We start from the raw sequence: 19,189 nt of genomic DNA, 5'->3' as shown, positions 1-19,189 counted from the left end.
ATTTCTCTCCACTGACCATAAAGGTTGAAAAGAGTGACTAGCACGGACGTAAATTAATATGCTGGAGACGTGAAGCCTGTGGCTTGGTGGGGGATGTTAAAGTGTACCCCAATGGCCCTACTGACCACAGTAAAAAGGTCTGCAGGACAAAGGCAGAGTACCCTTCCTTCTCTCCCCAATGACAGATTTCCAGGTTTTCATCAGATGGGAATTTCTGTTCAGAGACATTGTGCTGTACATCAGCTGAGATGGTGCCACACACCCAGACCAGTCCAACGGTGTCGGGATCCCAGTGGCAGTTTTACAAGGTACGGCTTGTCAACGTAGTTCTGAGGCCAAGATCTGATCCCAGCTGGTCCCTAAGTGACCACACAGAACTTTACAAACATCTCGTGCAGGCTCAACATGGGACCCACCTGGGAAACTGACTGACCTGCAGAGAGAAACGTAATTATATGTGTTACTTCTGTCCCAGATTCTCACTTTTCATTATCTTCCCAGTGTTTTATCTCTTTAAACAGCCACATATAGTGACATGCTAGACTTACCTGTGATACCCTTGATCATCTCCGAAATTGCTTTCAGGAAAATCAAACTGCACTATGACTTCTAATGAGCACTTATTAGAAATCATAGTGCAGTTAGAAATTAGAAAGAAAAATAATTGTGAGAGGAGCATTACCTGAAGCCACGGTGCTTTGTTTCAATATTCCCGGGTTTATTCAGTGTTTGATTCCCAAAACAATACCCAAGAAGCTTTTCAGATGACCTCAGAAAAAGGCACGGAATCAAAAATCAGCAGGTATTATGGTCACGTTACGAGCAACAATGCTGAGCTTGGTGATTTGTTATAATGTCACTAAAACCCCTTGATATATTTAGCAAGTGGTAATGGTAAAGGTTATAATTCCTCTGAGGGACGATAGGGATGAAATAAACCACAAGGGTCAAGTGGATTATGACCTCATGAAAACTCAAATAATGGAGATGGAGCTTTATAAACTTCCTTATAATAGATAATGCCTTGAACAATTTTAAAGCTGCTTAGCGCTCAATTTAGACCAGGCACAGGCTTCCTACCCGCTATATATTATTAGTAAAAAAAACCCCAAACAAACAGAAAATTCCTTCCGCCTCTAGAAATCCCTCATCTGCTCAGAATCCCCATTTTGCATACAATGAGCACCTTGCTGTGCAATGAAAGCTCACGGCAGCACACGTGCACCCATTTATCAGCTCTCCTTACCCAGCACTTACAATGTGGGTGCTTACACGGAATTTGTGGATCTGATTTAAAGCTTGTAACCTGGATTGGCATATTAATAACCACACCTGGCAGCATTTATTTTGCTGCCATACAGCATTGTCACAGCATCAAAGAAAAGGAAGATGAATGGCGGTGCATGCTTTGCATCCTTTGCAAAGGGAAATAGTGAGAGCCCATCAGCACGGGCAGTACCTACAGCCCAAATTCTTTCTCCATCATTCTCTCAGCCACCTGACCTCACAATGAAGCTCACACAAGTTCCAAGTGCACCAAGCGAGGAGCCCCGCCATGCACCTGAGGCCGTACAGTGCCAACCTCCCCAGCATGGAGGTGACACAGCGCTAACTGCTGTGTGACAGCACTGGGGATGGCAGGGCTGCCACAGCATCGGCCTGAGATGCGAGCAGGGCAATCAGCCATCACTGACAGAGGGATCTGTGATTGATTTTAAATTAAGGTCACTGTCCCCGGGCCACAGCTAGATTTGATTACTTCTGTCACATTTTAGAAGGGTGAGAGAAACTTGTTTGCAACCATCCCCTCAGTGACTCAATATGTGATGATGGTTTTCCAGTAGGGTTTGATGCATCCAAATTCCACAGTGCACTATGTGCCCATCCTGCTTTCATATCAGTCAGAGCTTCAGCACCAACACCACCACCTTACCTACAGGTATAAGCCAACAGACCGATGGTTCTGCATCTACACCTACAAGCGACATCACACAGTCCATGGTCAGATTCATGATGGTGTTGGGCAGTGCCAGGTTACTCCTACCTTCCTTGGGGAGATGGATGAGGTTGATGACCTACTGAGTATTTTCTTTTTCTTTTAGTAATTCCTGGGATGTCACAAGTGGATGCGCTTTCTTATTTCCTAAGTCATCATCTGTTTGATCGACAACCAAGGGTTCTGCAATGCACACCAAACCACATGAGGAAATCTTGAGCAGTTTGCTAATATCAAGGGCAATCCAGACGGAATTACCATCAGAATCACAGAATCACAGAATTGTAGGGGTTGGAAGGGACCTCCAGAGATCATCGAGTCCAACCCCCCTGCCAAAGCAGGCTCCCTACACCACGTCACACAGGTAGGTGTCCAGGCGGGTCTTGAATATCTCCAGAGAAGGAGAATATATTCAGCCTGTTCCAGTGCTCTGTCACCCTCACTGTAAAGAAGTTCTTTCGCACATTCATGTGGAACTTCCTATGCTGTAGTTTCATCCCATTACCCCTAGTCCTGTCCCCACGCACTACTGAAAAGAGACCAGACTCACCACTATGGCTCCCACACCTCAGGTATTTATAAACCTGGATCAAGTCCCCTCTCAGCCTTCTTTTCTCAAGGCTAAACAGACCCAGTTCGCTTAGTCTCTCCTCATAGGGGAGATGCTCCAGGACCATCATCTCCTGCACTTGGTTGAGGGCACGTGATGTAATACCAGGCACGGATTTAGCTTAATGCAGTGCACCTTGTGATGAGCTACTGCAAAGGGAAAAAAACACGGATGACAGTAAAGAAAGCATTTTAAAGAGGAAAGATCCAGCTTAAAGCCTGCAACGTGACTGGGAAATAGGGATGAGGAATGGGGAGGCACAGAGGGGAAGATAAAGGGTGGAGAAGGGAAGAAATAAAGGGAAGAATTAAAAGAACCCCCAAAACAAGCAGGAAATGTCCTCGCTCGGCGGACAGCGCTCCGTCACACCGCACATCACCACTGTCCCGCACACCTGCCTCCCTCCAACGGTGCCGCCCCGCGGGCATGCGCGGCCCCGCCGCCCCACTCCTCCCTCCGCGGCCGATCGTGGGCGGATCCTCCCCGCCCGGTCCCGCCCCGCCTGCCCGCCCGGCCCGCTGGGGAGCGGCGCGGGACGCGGTGCCGGCGGCCGGGCAGGGCCGGGCAGGGCAGGGCACGGCGCGCGTCCCCGGCGCGGGGCGGCGGCCGGGGCTGGCGCGGGAGGTGTCGGCTGCGCCCTGGCCGCGGCGGCAGAGGAGGCGACGGCGGCGGGGCGCGGAGCGGAGCCCGGCGCGGGGCTCCCGCAGCCTCCACCGGCGGCCGGAGGTAGGTGCCGCGGGGCGGGGCGCGGGGCGAGCTGCGGCGGCCGCGGGCGGGCGGCGGGTGACAGGTTGAGCGGGGCGGCGGCCGTGCTGCTCCCGCGGCCCTCCCGCTGCGCGTCGCGGCGGCCCCGGTGCCTCGGGCTGCGGTCCCGCTCCGGCCCGTGACCATTGTTTCTGTTGGCGCCGGGCGGGCGCTGCGGGCCGGGCGCCGCCGGGGCTCGGTGCGGTGCGGGGCCGACGGTGGCGGCTTTGTGCCCGCAGCTGGGGGCGGCGGTGACAGCGCGGGGCAGCGCCCGCAGTGCGGGGCGGGGGCCGGCCGGGTGCCCGCCGGGCATCGGGGCTGTCCGGCTTGGCCGCGGACCGACACCTGCGCTCGGGCTCCGAGCCCCATCTCCGAGCAGAGCGGTGCCGCCCCGCGACTCGGGGGCTGCTACTGCTCCTGGGGGTTTTTGGCCGGTGTTTATAGAGGGTGTTCTTCTCATTGGAAGTCTGTATTCCAGCACCGCTCGCCGATGCGGGGCTTAAAATATACGCGTCGTCTGTCGGGGATCCGCTGTTAACGAGCGGAGGGTGAGCGGTTACCCTGAATTCTTCAGGGATTTTCCATTTAAACTCGGCGAGCAAATCTCAGTGCGTTGTTTTTGTTTTTTTTTTTCCTAGCAACCTTGCACGTCATTTATCGCTGGCGAAGTAACTGAACGTGTAAGGTGAAGGTTGCCCCACAAATACGGCGCTGATTGGAGTGTTTTGGGCACGGCGTTAGTGTGGGATGGAAAATCAGCGCGTTCCTATCTCTTCCCAGTGTGAGTAGGGGAATTAGGAGAAGCTTCCCCTGGCTGCAGGCGGCTGCGGATGGCTGCGGTTATTGGGTTCCCGGCTGCCCCGTACCGCTGTGCCCAGCACCGCCGCTCTGACGGCGGCACTCCGCGGTGAGCCCCGGCGAGGCGCTGGGTCTCTTTCACTGTGCGATAGGAAGCCCGATCTGAAGAGGGGATAAGCGCCGGAATTAACTCGAGAGGCGTATCGAGTGCCCGCCCGTAAGCAGCGGCCGGAGCTGCCTGGGGCAGCTGGGGGGATGCGATGTGTGCTTGCAGCACGTGAACGGCTCTGTCAGTCAGCGTGATAAGGTGCAGGTAGCTCCAAGCGTGTGTGATAAGGTGCAGGTAGCTCCAAGCGTGCCTCCGCTCGGTGCAGCTGGCATTTGCTGCCAGCTGGCTGTGCAGAGCCTGCAGCAGCGTTGTGTTACGGGGAAGAGATGCACTCGAGTGTAACAAAGGCACTTGGCTGATCTCCTGTTTGAAGAACTAATTCTTCAAATAAAATCTGCCTTCTTGCACCGCGGTACCCCATGTTCCCCTGCCTCCGCACCCCTCCTTTTAACCCGTGGTTGCCCACACCAGGCTGTATGCTGTGCAAACACACCACCCCTTCAATGCTTCCTTCATCCCATCCTGCCCCGCTAATTGCCTCGCCAAAGCTTCGACACGAGGTGGTAAGGACCAGGTGTAGCGTTTGTTAGGTTTGGAGCATCCCTGGCACACGTGATTGGGAAATAAAAACTGTGGCTCAGGGGTAGATCCCAACAGTGCGAGGGAGATGCAGCCAGAAAATGGCACCTGGGGCGGGCGTTGCTGCGCAGCCAGCTGTGCGCGGGGAGCAGCCAGCGGAGGTGGGAGGGCGCAGCTCCCTTGGCGTAGCAGCAGGGTTCTTATTTTAGCGTGGAAGACGGCCAAAGATAAGGAGCGGTTGTCATCCGGCTGCTGGGAGGACTCATGGAACAACAACAACAACAGAAAGCTTGGTGGAGGTGGAAATGTTTTCATACGGGTACTGAAAAAACAAACAGCAGGAGAAAAAAGAAGGCAACCTTGTGAGTGATGGACTTGCCATCTGAAGCTGGTGGTACCAAGGTTCTTCCCGTAAAAAACAGAATGATCCTAATTAAGCCCAGATCCCGTTAAGTGATGCGTGGCTTTATTCATTTCAGATGTTTCTAGGTCCTAGAGATGGGGCCAAATGTGAAGAGTTTGATGTGGCAGAGAGTTTAACCCCAATTATTTTGACATAAATCACATGATTGTTACAGTAGCCAAGTACATGTGATGGGTGCCCCCGAGCTGCCAAGTAAAAAATGTATATGTATTCTTAAATTTTCCATGAAAAAACCTTTAAAGACCATTAGAGACAATGCCTGTAGGTCTGCTTGTAGGACACATGGCTTAAATGGGGGCTGTGGAGAGAGCAGATGAGTGGTCTCCTTGCAAAGCTGGGTTGGTAAATGATCTGGGGCAGCACTGGCTTTTCTACTTGGAGTGGAAGGAGCAGGTTGAGGATGCATGGTGCTGGCCATGAATGGCTTCGCTTGGAGATCAGGCTGCCCTGGGTCACGTCTCCAGAAATGGCATTTGCAGGGATACTTTGGTAGCCTTTATATACTTTCTTTAGAAAGAAGGTGGTTTCCTTTTTCATTCTGTTTTGTTCTGCTCAAAGCCTTTCTGAATTATCTCAGAAAACACCAGGTTTCGAAGAGGAGGTAACTAGCTTTGTAAGAAGTTGTAGACTTTGAACCACCACTGACCTTCCTCCGTTCTCCCTTGGAATTTCCTTTCCTCTTTTTTCCAGCGTTGGCCATCTTTCCCAGGGCACTGAACAGCCCTGTAATTTGGCCACCCTGTGAAGGAGCCACTTTGCCAAGTGATGTAGCGTTGCTGGCTAGTTCTGGCTTCCTCCCATCTTCCAGCAGATCTGCCCACATGTACAGCAGCCACATAGCAATGCTGCAATATGGCCAAGAAGCAGGTTGACCTCTCCACCCTAGTGAGTTTCATTGGGCTTGCTGGACATCTGAGGCTGCATTTCCACATCCAGTTAGTGCAGGCTGGTTCTGAACAGCAGTTTGTCCTCCAACACCTTTGTTTGCTCCAACCTTTCAATTATGTTTCTGCTTTTATTGTGACATGGAAACAAAGAGGCAGCAGAAATACGGTGGCTAGCAGGAGGGCCAGGAGAACAATGGCTCTCATGTGCTCTGGCAAGCAGTGCATTTTTGGTGGCAAAGCCAGGTTATTTGGTGGAGTGCAGGTCCTGCATTCCAGTGAAAAATAATTCATTAACGGACAGAGAATAATCGCTTTGCTCCAATAAGGCACTCCAGCTGCATTGCACCAACTGTTCTTTTTCAGCCTCTGAATCCTTAATGACAGTAGTAGCTAATTTCTCTTTTCTGTGTTTTCCTAACTGCAGTGTCCTATTTTCTCCGAGTTTATTGAGAAAATAATAGAAGTCATTACGTAGCTACTTGTCACCTTTCAGAGAAGAAAACTTCTCTCTGGTTGAATGGCCAAGTTAGTTATTTGGTGACCAACCGGAACAATAGCAACTTTTGTAGCTCATCAGTTATTCATCTATGCTTGGTGAATAAACTAATTAGTTAGAGAAGTGTCACTTAACTTGTGGTCCGTGAGTATCAGAAAATGATGAATAAAATACTCACAGCAATTGCATGTGTGCATTCTGTTGCACTCCAGCAACAAGAAATACAGAGTCAAGAAGTGACAAAGTGAGTAATGTGTCTTCGTTGTTTATATTTTTGTTTTATTGTCTTTGGAAGCTTATGTGACTGTACTGCATGAAATTGTCCTTGGTTTAAAAAGAATAGTTAGGTGGTTCTTTTGGTTGAAGGAAAGATATCGAGGAGCGTTGAACTGAATGATGCATAAGGGCAATGAGAATAGAAGTGTGGAAAACTAAACAGAGTGTAGAATATTTTTGTGTTTCTGATGCACGTCTTTCTGGTGGTTGGTGATGGATGGCTTGCTGTAGAGCTGGACTCAAAGGAGGCCATTGCAAAGCAAACAGGAAGGGCAACGTGTTGTTTTTCAGTTAGGATTTTCCTAGCCAAGCAGCCAGGCATTGCCACCAGAATAATAACCCTCTCCTCCAGCTTTGGTGATGGATGGCCTGGAGGTGGGAAGGCAGCTTGGTTGGGTGGCAAGGTGGCGCGGAGGCCTTGCAACCTTGTGGTGGTGAAGGCGTTGCCTGTGTTGGGTCATGCTGGGATGCCTCAGAGGATGTTGTGCTCTGATGGGGTTCGTAGTGTCAACCTTGGTATCTCATATCTCATCCAGCCATTATATCAAGCAACCATTCAGCTTAATGAAGGCTGCTTGGATGAGCTCCAGTTGTGCTGGAGCTGAAGGGATTTTGGTAGGTGGAAGAAAGCAGCGTTAAGGAGTTACATCCCTGCTCACTGAAAGGATGCACTACCCTCTCTGGTTTGGATTTGCTATCTAAGTCCTTAAGTGATTTATTTATTTATTATTAAGATGCTCAGGTAGCAGCCATGGGCCATCCCAGTAGTGTTTTTGTGATACCATCACTTGTGTTTTAGGGTATGTTCTGGCTGTCATGGTAACTTCGTGTCTTCTTGAGAGAATCGTGACACTGATGGGGCTAGCCCTAGTGCCGCTAGATACCACAGAAAAAGAAAGTGAAAGCAGAGCATTGCGGTAGGCCACAATCCTCACATTCATAGCATGTAGTTACAAAGCTGGCTATGGCCTGGAGGGACTTAGCACAGCCTCCAGCCCCTGTCCACAAGGCGGCTGACCCCAAAATGGTTAAGTTGGAATATGAGGGGAATGCTGATCACGGAGGGGCTCTGGACATCTTGGCCATGCTGTGGTTGCTGGAGAGGCTTGTCAACACTCCTGCTTCCTGTTTGCTTTCTGGTCTGGCTGAAGAGCTCTTTGCTTTGAAGCATAAAGGCACAAATACTTTAGTGCTCGGTGCTTCTGAAACTGCTTTTCTTGAGGAGAGGTGCCACTGAACTTCCAGGGAGCTGAGGTTCTCTTATGTTTAAAAAGGAAGGGGGTGTTTCTATTAGAGTTTCCTGTTTTGAACTCTTTAGTTACAGAAGGATTGCCTTCTTGTATTTTGTATTAGTAGATGTAACGCACTCATGTGGATTATTTTCATAGTTATCTTATTTTTATGTGATTTGATTTGTGCAAATAAATTTTCCTGTTCTGTTTGAGGCTGCTGCTTAGAGAAAGTCTAAGTAAGGTTTCCTGTCAAGAATGGTTTAGATGTGGTTGAATCTTGCCCAGGGGCAGAAGGATGGCTCAGACAACTTATCAAGGTCCTCTTCAGGACCTTTCCTATGGTTCTAGGCAGTTACCAGACAACATAAATTTGTAGCAAGTTGCTCTGGTTATGCTGATAGAATTTTGCTGTAGCATTCAACATGGGTACTTGTTTGAAAAGGAAATAATAGCTAATTGCAGTGTAGTTACTGCTGCTGAATTTGACAAACGTTTCTTAAAATTATGGAGGAAAACAACCGATGTTACGTTTTCAGACTAACATTATGATATGGCTGTGATTAATTTTTCCAGGAGCTGTGTGGTTTTTATATCTGCTTAAGTGTATTAACATTTTAAAAGGTCAAAGGTAAGCTTTAAAATGGATGCCAAATTAAGATGGATGGGAGGAAAATGACATTTAGTTCTTGTTACTGCATATTGTTTGAATTTGACCAAAGGCAAAAACAAAACAAAGAATCACCCTCCCCCCAGACAGACACAGATGCACATGTACGCTCTGTCCACCTGACATCCCGATGTCTAAGAAAGCCTTAGTGGTTCAGGAAGATCCTCACCCTTACAAAAATTAGTGGTCTTTGCTTCCAGATGGTCTAGGTACTCTGCTGAGCCTCTCATTAAACTAATGTGAATGAACTCTCTAAATAAATCTAGCTAAAATATTTATATTAGGAAAATATGGCTCATGTGAACCGTAACCACGCTACCATTTCCTGCCCTTGCTGTGTTTGAGATGACGGCTTCACCAGGGAAAAGGGACTGTGCTCTCATCTGCATCCACACAGCTACTGGCAGACAAAGTCCTTCCCAAATCAAAACACAGGTTACAGTGGGAATGGGTCCTCTGCTTCAGTGAGAACAGGGCACTGTGGGAGCTGCTGTATGGAAGGAACCAACGTGCAACAACTGTGATGCTGGAGAAAGCAGTATAGCTTGCCAGGAGGACCAAATCTGATTTGTGTCCATCGTTCCCACTCTTGTTCTGAAATTAGATTTAGGACCTAGGATGAGATGCACCATATCTTGGGAATTATGGCCACTCCATTCTTTGAGGGACCCAGCTCCTGTTTTAAATTCCCTCCCTGCTCATAAGAAGTCACCTTAAGCATCTCCTTTTGGGGTGATGAAATTGTTTTTCCCAGGTTCTGACAAAAAAAAAGAACAAAAAGAGAAGGAGAATGTGAACTGTTCAAGCGCTTGGTTCCACTGTGAAAACGTATTCCGCATTTCAAGCTGAATTGATTCCTTCACGGCCTTGATGCCTTCCGAGTGGAACAAACAACACGCTTATTTTTTTGTTTTGTTTTGTTTTATCAAGAAAAAGGAAAAAATAAAAATACAGTCCTTCAGTTGCTCAACGTAAACATTTCTTTGTGTTTTATATTGATTTCTCTTTCAGCCTGGCCACTGTAGCAAACAATTTCATTATTTGCATAGCTCTAATTGCAGTGATTAAACAAACACAGCCAACGCTGACCCTTCGCAGAGCCTCATCACAACCCCGCAGCCAACTTCGTCTGTGTTTTTTCTACAGGGAGGGAGGGTGGAGTGGATTTGTGCGAGGCTGAAAAGAAATTACAGACATTTATTTTTCTTTTTTTTCCCCCTTCGAACTGTTAACGCTGCTGATGTAGAGCAAGAATAATTCCACCCATCCTCTTGCTGGCAGATTCAGCGGTATCACCGTGGTGTGAACCTGATACAGCTGAAGAACAATCGGGTTTCGAATAGCTTGCTCATGTGTTACTCCCAGGCTGCAGCTTCCAGTGCCTTCATTAGAATAATGCGTAGGATTGATGCTCTGCTAGCAATACTGATACTAACTCTAAGGGCTCGGAAGCAAACATTTGCAGTTTCATTTTCCATCGTGCAGATGGCAGGTACCCTAGCACAGGGCTAAGCAAAAATTTTATCTGGCTGCAGTTCCATCAAATTAGAGCAAACAATTTTTTGGACATTTTTTAATGACATTTATTTATAGCAGGTAGAGCACAGGCGGCTGCTATTTCTCAGCATGCTGGAAGAATGTTCTCCAGATGGTGCTTACTGTTTATGCTTTTATTGAGTTCACTCGAACACAGCAGCACTCTACACAAAACATGGAAAATTGGAAAATAAAAACAATTATGTTTCTACAAAGTGCCATGTTATTTGCTGAAATGTCTTATATGACTGATGAGAGATGCTTTGGGGAGGCGCTGGGGATCAGTGCCTTTCACAATCACCCACTGGGATGGGTGCATGCATCTCCCCAGCTTGAGGGGAGCTGCCACTCTCCTCCACACGGTGGGTTTTATATGGCTGCTGGTGGTACCTTCATATGTGTGTCTCCCCTTCCTCCAGGGCTATGGGTGAATTTAGGAAGGGGGTGGTGATGGCATTGCTGTGGTTGAGTTTTCTCAGCCTGGGGGTGGGAGAGAGGTGAGACAAAGCCATCCTTGAGTCCTCTTTGTGCCACCATTCCCATTGGCTTCCAATCTTCGCAAAAAGTAAAGTATTGAGGTCTTCTGTTGGTCCAAGCTGAAAGCAATGGCAAAGCTCAGGACTTGCACCCGAAAGGAGCAGTGTGTTCCATGGCATCTTTCAACCACAGCAAAGCTGTAGATCCCCATACCATCCAACGGTGGGCACGCTCTTGCCATTGTATTTGCTCAGCCCTTGAAGCCTGGAAGCTTTAAATAAAAGACTGTGGAATTTTAAAGATATTTCCTCATTGGTAATACTTGGAACAAATTTCAAAAATGGTTTGTTTGGTTTTTTGTTTGTTTTTTTTTTTTTTCCTTCATTTCAACAAACAAACAGACCAATCATCAAAGTAGATTTCAACAAGGGGGAAAAAAGCCTTTCAGTAAATATTTCTGGCTTCTGTTAACAAACAGAACAAAAAGCCAACAACAGTCCACAGTGCTTCAGGACAATTATTCGACCAGCAAAAAACCCTCTCCAGCTTAAACTTTCAATTTGGATGCAATTATTATTTCTTTGTAAATGCAAGCCTTTGGTTTCCTTAGAAATCCAGTTTCGAGCCAGCAATACTTTCAGTGAAATTGAATTTCAAGGAGTGAACACGTGAGCTGCTGTTCAACCTGTTTTGGGGATTTCTTAGCTAAATGGTGGTGCAGTGCTGCACGGAGCTTCGATTTCTCTCCTCTTGCAACCCAAGAGACAGCCCTTTTCCAACCTGAATTCTTGCTACATCAGCTACATGCTGTTTATCTTCAGCTGCTCCCTTGGCAGTTATTATTTCTTAATGTGTTAATTGTAGTTCCTGGACCCCAGCGTGTGAGCGTGTGTAATGCTCGCTGTAATGATGCCGATGAATTCTGTAGTTCCTGGAATTGCAGAGTAAATGTTATATTTGTCCTAGGCATAGGGCATCCAGTAAGGGAAACTAATTATAAGAATTCAAATAGCATAAAAAGAACAAAATGGGTGACTGGGGGGAGTATGCAGTGAGCCTTGGGTTTGGTGGAGTTTTTTTTTCTGCTTATTCAATTATGGTTCCAACCAGTGGTCTTGCTTTGTGTGATATGTATATATTTTAATTAAAACTTGAATTATGTCGGTTGCTTTCCACCTTATAACAATATTTCACCATGAATTCATTCCTAATAGCAAGTAGTCAGGGGTAAGGAATGGCTTTGCTGAGCGATGGGGACTGTTAATTATTAAAAAGAAACCTATGGATTTAAAACAAATTAGAACTCATTAAGATGAGGTCTGTTTCCACATAGAGCAGCTGACATGGAGAAGCACATTTAATGGCACTTTCTAGCCAGTGCATCCCTTGCAGAGCTGCACCTGTGCTGCAGGGGTCCAGTCGCTGTTGGGGCTCCTGTCAGAGATCCCAGTTTGGTTTGGTTTTTACTGCCCAAACCTGGCTGTGACTCAAGCTGTTTGTTCTTGTGGGCTTTCTGTGGAACTGTGTAGAAAATCTCGTGGGTTGAACTGATGGTGGACACCATTTACATATAGAACCATGTATGGTTGCAGCCTACTTTCCTGAAATTTTTGGAGGTGGTGGCTCTGTCCACAGAAAGCTCTTAGTAAGGAGAGCAAAAGGTGACGTATGACGAGCATTTGAGAATTTAGTTTTGTGTTCCCATATGGGCTTTGCACCCCAGGATTTGCTGTCAAGCTGAGATATCCCTCAGATTGTCAGTAGTGTCACTGAGAGCAACACACTTGCATTGGGAGCAGCAGTACCACCATTCTGCTGGCTAGAAATCAGCAATAACATTTTGACATCTGTGCAACAGTTTAAAATGAATTATTCAGCACATAGATCGTGCTTTTGGAGCAGCCAGCGCATCTCTGCCCATTTACTGCTGTCAGTCCGTGATGGAGATGCCACTGGTGCCAGTGGGAGCGGAGCACATGGGCTGGGGGTAGGTTTTGGCCTGTAGCCTGGAACAGCATTTGACAGCACCCCTTCAGAAAATGAAGGGAATAATCTGTGTCACCATTGACAATAGATCTAAGACCACGATGGTGTGCTGTTCTCTTGGATTATTTTAAATACATGCTGAAATAAAGGCCTTAAACAATTAGTGGTTTGGACTATTCAAGTTAAGCTCCAGAGAGTGAAGGATGAGATCAGCACGTTGCTGCAGGTGGGGGAGGCTGGGAGGAAGGACAATGGCAGAACAGCAGCAAAGACCAGGTCTGTTTGAGACTGACTTGTGGGAGCAGAAGTGGGCATTTAGCTTCCTAATTCAGCACAGTCCTCTGAATTAATGCTGCGTATGTGTTTTGAGGCTGGCATCTGTTATTTCACAAGATGCCTGTTCCCCATAGCTGCATTTTAAATATAAATGCAGAAAACAGGATGATGAAGTTCAGTGCTATAGGTCATTGGCAATTCCTCGCCTTACTTTAAGTGTCGTGCTGTAGCTGTCCACTGATGATTTATTTAGTGGGCCAAAATTTGGGAGCACGTGAATAGCATTGCAGTGTGCGGCAGAATCAGCAACCTGGCATTGTCTGAGTCCATGTTTAGGTGATGGAGCACACATGGCTGCTCAGAGATCTCCTCCTTGGAGATCTCCAAGAGCCACCTGGCCATGGGCCTGGCACCCTGCTCTGGGTGTGCTGCTGGGGCAGGGGCTGGGCCTGATGGATACAGAGGTGCCTGCCAGCATCAGCCATCCTATGATTCTTCAGGTGGCCAACTGAAAACCCAGCCTTCCCTGGTTTCTGTCCATACATGTGTAACAAATAACACCCTACCATGTAAGTAGCCCAGTACTGCACTTGGAAAGGAAAGACATATTATCCGGGTAACTATAAAACAAATGGCTAGTGTGCATTAAATTTCTAATGCAGGAAAGCAGATCTATAGAGAAAAGACACTTAAGCACATAATGAAAGTTAAGGAGATCCTTATGTCTTTCTGAAGTCAGTAGTGTTTAAGAATGTACTAAAACCTTTCCTGAATCAGGGATGTATACACTGGTAGTAACACAATAGCTGTAAGGCTGATGCTTAAGGGCTCTGAGCCCCTGAGTGTGCATGTATTTGTAGCCTTACTATCCGCATCCTCAAGAGCTCTGCCAAGAGGAGATAAATAACAATGAATACCTCACATCTCGTGATGCCCAGGTGCAGCTCTTTTGCAGGAGGTGTGCTATATTTGCCTGCTGCTTGGCACCAGCACTCCTGTGGCTGCCATTTCCAGCAGTGTGAGCTGGTGCCTGGTTCTGTGCTGTCGTGCAGCCAGCACCAGCTGCATGCAGGCATGTGCGTGCCATGCTTCTGTAATGTCTGTGCAGGCTTTCTGTATGTCTGCCATCACCGAGCTCCTGTACTTCCTTGCTGTCTTTGATCTGCTCACCATCAGTGTGCTCCTCAGAGGCAGAGGAGTGTTCTCGCCCTTTGGCAGGGAGATAGAAGAGGCACAGGGAGATATTCAAAGTTTTTGTCACATCCATGTGGAGGTACATTGGGGGACGTTCTTCCAGGCCCTGTATCTGTGGGCACTGGGCTCTGCATGGGTTGCTTGACCTCATGTAGGCTTGTGGCAGGGGACTCAAACGTTCAAGGACCAGGGAGGGAACCTGCCTTGCTGGTGTGTGTGAGAGCTGGTGAGGAACCAGGGACATGCAGAAGACCAAAAAGAAAGGGAAAGAGTGTAAACATCCAAAATAATGTATGTATATATGATGGTGAAGAACACTACGTGCTTTTGTTGCCACTCGATTGGAAGGATGTGTGCAGCCTGTGAGTATCCATTAATTAGTGCTGCAGTTGCTCTGTGCTGGTATCAATAAAACCTTAATGGTACGTGGTACAGGGCTGTGATTTCTTCCTTTTTCCACATGCCCTTGTGAAGATGCCTGTGTGTCAGTGCAGTGCCTTGTGAACAGGGTATGCCACTGTGCCTGATTATGTAGCAAGAGGACTGTAAAATCCTTCAGCGCTTACCTCCAGTGTTATTTTTCCTTATAAAGGATCTTTGATACGCAGTGCTTCCTTGCACACACAAAGTCATCGACGTTTTTGTTCCTTTTGCTGAAACATGCTAATTCTTAAAATGGCTCCTGCGCAGGCATTGCCGGCTGCACTTAGTGCCTGCAGTGCAATGGGTTAGCAGCAACAACAGCAAAGGCTGTTCCTTCATTTCCTTTATATGCACATCGTGCAGCTTTTCAAACAGTGCATCAAACAACACCGACTGGAAATTTTCAGGCCCATTTCCTGTCTGGTGCATGCTCATAAAGCAGGATTGTCTGTACGGTGCGTAGCTGCAGTACTGCAGAAAGTCAATAAAGAGCTGACCATCTCACCTCTATCAAAAGCAGTTGAGAAGCCCTGCCTCATCTGCCTTATTAAAACCACACTTGACTCCTGCAGAGAGACATAGCTGGAAACCTCGAAGAGAAGGAATAAGGAGGAGGCAGAGCTTGCAGTGAGTATTCTCTTTCTGGGTCTTGCAGTGAGGTTAAGGAGTATTTATTTTAAAATGAACCGAAAAAAGCAGATTTGTTAAGGTCTTTGCGTAAGTGTGGGCATTTTGCTTGAACCTCTGACTCTCCCACATCCAGTATGACACAGAGATAAGATGATTCGTTATTGCAGCAATGAGTGGATTTAAATAGCTCCCTGATGGATTTGTATTTTAAATGAAAGGATGTGGATGCATAGAGATGTGCGTGTGTGTATGGACTTCATCTCTTCAAGAAAAGGCATGTTATAGAAACAGATACAAGAGGTAGGATTTGTGCTTCAGAATGTATTTCGGTACATGCTCAAAAGGCTGCTGATTTTTTTATTTCTTATATAAGAGTAATCGATTGAATGTTTGTCAGGCTTTCAGAGGGAGCCACCAGGAGTCCGTACCCCCACCTTCCCAGGGCCTGATAGCTTTTTCTCACCTTAAAATGGAAAAAGAAAGAACTTCAACAGAAAGATCATTGCTTTAGCTTAATATAGTAAGATTTCAGAGATTGAATTTTCTGATTGTAATGAAATGAACCCTGAGTTGTGCCATGAATTTGATTGCAGTTAATTAGATTGTTGAGATGCTCAACAAGCCTGGCCCATTAGCTTTAGCTTCACATACTTCAGATTTGTATGAAGAAGTATTCTTTTTATATAAATATAAATGTATGTATAGTACAAAAACCTGTCTGGCAGCTCAGTTGTTTGGAACAATTACTGTCTGTGAGTAGTTACTAACAATAGCATTGTTGGAAGTGCTGGTGGGCTGCTGACCATTAATCCCACTGTGTTTATAGCTTTGGTGGCACAGGCTTGGTTTGCCTTTTCACAAGGAATACAGCTGAACATTTCAGGAAAGAGACATACGCAAGCTCTGTCCTGCAGCTTTTTCCAGTTCTCATTGATCTTAATGAGACTAGTCACATGAATAGAAGCGACTCGTGTCGAAAAGGATTTTTTGGCTGAAACTCACAATTGCTATTTATTTGATGTGCCTCCACAGGCTTCAGGGTGGAGAGCTCCTGTTGTTGCTTTTGGCAAGGGGGAATAGCTGCAAAGTGGGGTGTCCCACAGGATGGTCTCATTGTTTTGCCTTTGCTCTTTATGCAGTCTGCTCTTGTTCAGCAGTTAATAAGGTGGAGTATTTGGTGATGGGAGAAAACTACTCACATGAAGCTACAGCTAACCAGGAGTAGCCCTGAAGAGCTGATCGCGTTGGGGGAAAAACAGAAGGAGGATTCTGTCGCAGGGGAGATTGGCTTTCCAGGGCAGTGGGTATGGCCACAAGTTCAAGGAGAGTCTGGACAGTGCTCCCAGTCAAAGGGTTTGATTTTGGGTGGGCCTGTGTGGAGCCAGGGGTTGCACTCTGTGATCTTTATAGGTCTCTTTCAGTTTGGGATATTCGATGAATTTGTATGCTTTGATGTGCAGCACAGCGGTGCGTGGGAGGGAGAGCACCCATCAGAGGTAGGAGGAGTAGATCTGGTGGGCCTGGTGTTCCCCTGAAGCTGCCAAGGGTTGTCTCCTTGCTTGACTGTTCCTGCTGTGCCCAGTGGGCACCCAATAAGAGAACCAGGCAGGCTCTGCCCATCACCTGGGAAGCTGCATGCGTCCTCATTTTGAAGGGTGCTGCATCTTCCCCATTGCCACTGCCTTGGAATAAGTCAGGGGCACCATGCCTGATGTTTCTCAGGCAATGCTAGCTAGAAAGGAAACAATTTAACACATCAGCAGTTTTTTATGATTAATAATATTATCCTGCCTTAATTGAAAAATGGGCTGGGGCCCTTAAGAAAAAATTAAGCTGCAGGAATTAGAATCTAACCTCTTTATGATGAATGTGTGTTTTTACGCGCCACATATTACTGTCAGTGCTTTCAGAAATAATAGTGCGCCATATTGTAATAAAGAATTGTCCCGTGTTGTTTGTAGTTGCGTGGCACCATTCTGTCTGCCTGACTTGACTTTAAGAGCTCCATGTGAGGGTGCTGAAATCCTTTTAGAGGGAATTTATGTACAAACAGGAGAGCGATGTGTAGGCTCCAGGCTTCGCTATCAGTTGTTATTGCTGAGAGATATTCACAGGGAGCTAAAGCCAGACATAGCATTAGCTATCTTCAGCCTCGGTGCCTTTGCGGAAAGTTGGTAATAAAATGAGGGCTCCTGTCGTCGTGATTCTTAAACATCAGTGAATCATCTTATGCAGCGAGGCAGTTGCTGCTGGGGTGAGCGTGTGCTGGGGTCTTTGTGAGCCACGCTCTCTACCTAAAGAGGTAGAGGGAGCAAACCTGCTGCTGTCTAACCCAGTGTGGAGCCACAGCTGCCTTCCCCACGGAGAACCACAGCTTCAGCAGCAGCCTGGGAGAGCAGCTCTAGAAGCAGGTAAATGTGGGAGATGTGAGCATAGCACCTTGAAATACAGACACCATATTCCCCCCACCTAGAGCTTTCAGATACTCCCGTCAGCTTAAATACTGCTAACCCAAACATTTGAACATGATGAGTCAAATCTCCCTGGAAACCAAGCAGAGAAGAACCCGCATGTGTGGAGCCGCTGGTGCTGGTGTTTGTCTCCGACAGACAGCATGAGAAGCTCTCCTCCTCCACCTCCTCCTTTGTAGAGGACACAGCAGAACGGTAAGGAGGAAAGGCTGGGCTGGCAGCGAGGCAGAGGATCGTCGGCTGCGGGATGCTCACCCAAGGGCTCCGCCAGGATGAAAGGTCTGTGTGGCTACCTCCCTCCTTTGTGTTTGGGCCAGCGTCGCTATTAAAACAGCCCCCGGGGAAGTGTGTGTTAAGGTGCTTCCTTCCATCCCTCTGTCCTTTTCCCCCCTCCCACCCTTGTCCTTTTCGTCCCTGGAGGAAACGCTTGTCTCTGCCAAGATCCTGCCTCGCAAAAGTAAACAATGTGAAATTACAATAAAATGTTGTGATTTGCCGGGCTGACGCTCAGGAGCTGCACGATTACAGAAAGGGTCTTCTATAGATAGCCCCGTGAGAAATAAACAATCTTCCATCTTGAGTGGGCTTCAGATCCGAGCACAAGGGCAGGGGGGATGAAGAGCGAGGGATTTCTTCCCCAAACCGCAAGGTCCTTAGGAAGTTTATATTGCAGCAGCTGTCGGCAGCTCTGACGTGTTGGTGGTTGGCCATCACAGTACCACCAATATCTGGGGCTCTGCGCGTGTTGCGTGCTGTTGTTGCTTGATGTTTTAAGACCGGGTCGTGCGCTGAAAAGCCCAGAGAACAAATAGTATGAGCTGCAACTTGTTTCCTCCGGGGGTTCTTCCAAATAATTCAAACTACAACCACCCTAAATGGAGGTGTAATCCCTGGGAGATGAGCTGCCTTGGACGCTAGCCAGTTTAGCAGGCTGGGTAATCTGCACTGTCATCAAGATTTGCGGATTAGCTTTAGTGAAGCTAGTTGGCTTTGACATTTCATTAGAGAAGTTTTTAGTAGTTTTTCATCCTCGGTGCTTTATGCTGTAAAATATCGATGATGCAGTTTTGTTACCCTTATACCTTTATAAAATTCATGCAAGTTGATACCAGAACTGCACACAGAAGGGATAAAAGCAGACACTACTTATCCTATAATCTGAAAACATTTTGAAAAGTGAACTGGAATATCAATAAAACGGCTTATCGTCAAGGTCTCACAAGAGCTGTAGAGGACATTTATTTAAAAATCAAAATGCTAAATTGAGAGGAATGGGCCGCGCTCGTGAGAAGGGAACGTGCACAAGTGACAGCGCTGTAAATTGTCTCGAGGGTTCAAGGGACTGGGGAAGGACACTGTGTCCTGAAGTCACTTGTTC

The 19,189-nt window shown here is 47.2% G+C and overlaps 1 protein-coding gene across 3 annotated transcripts in view; it reads left to right on the top strand.

Annotated features, from left to right (window-relative positions):
• The first annotated feature begins 3,229 nt into the window (after positions 1-3,229).
• RAI2 (retinoic acid induced 2) overlaps positions 3,230-19,189 on the top strand; it is a 30,727-nt gene continuing 14,767 nt past the window's right edge. Inside the window, exon 1 of one of the 3 annotated variants that reach the window (XM_015886042.2) lies at positions 3,230-3,332. The gene's annotated coding sequence lies outside the window, so the exon portion shown is untranslated. Of the gene's footprint in view, positions 3,333-15,029; positions 15,338-17,151; positions 18,091-19,189 lie in introns of those variants that run through there. The other 2 variants (XM_032441096.1, XM_015886051.2) reach the window with 2 other exon arrangements.

This window comes from Coturnix japonica, chromosome 1, assembly GCF_001577835.2.
Source record: "Coturnix japonica isolate 7356 chromosome 1, Coturnix japonica 2.1, whole genome shotgun sequence".
NCBI lineage: Eukaryota > Metazoa > Chordata > Aves > Galliformes > Phasianidae > Coturnix > Coturnix japonica.
This window is presented reverse-complemented; position numbering and strand designations above follow the sequence as displayed.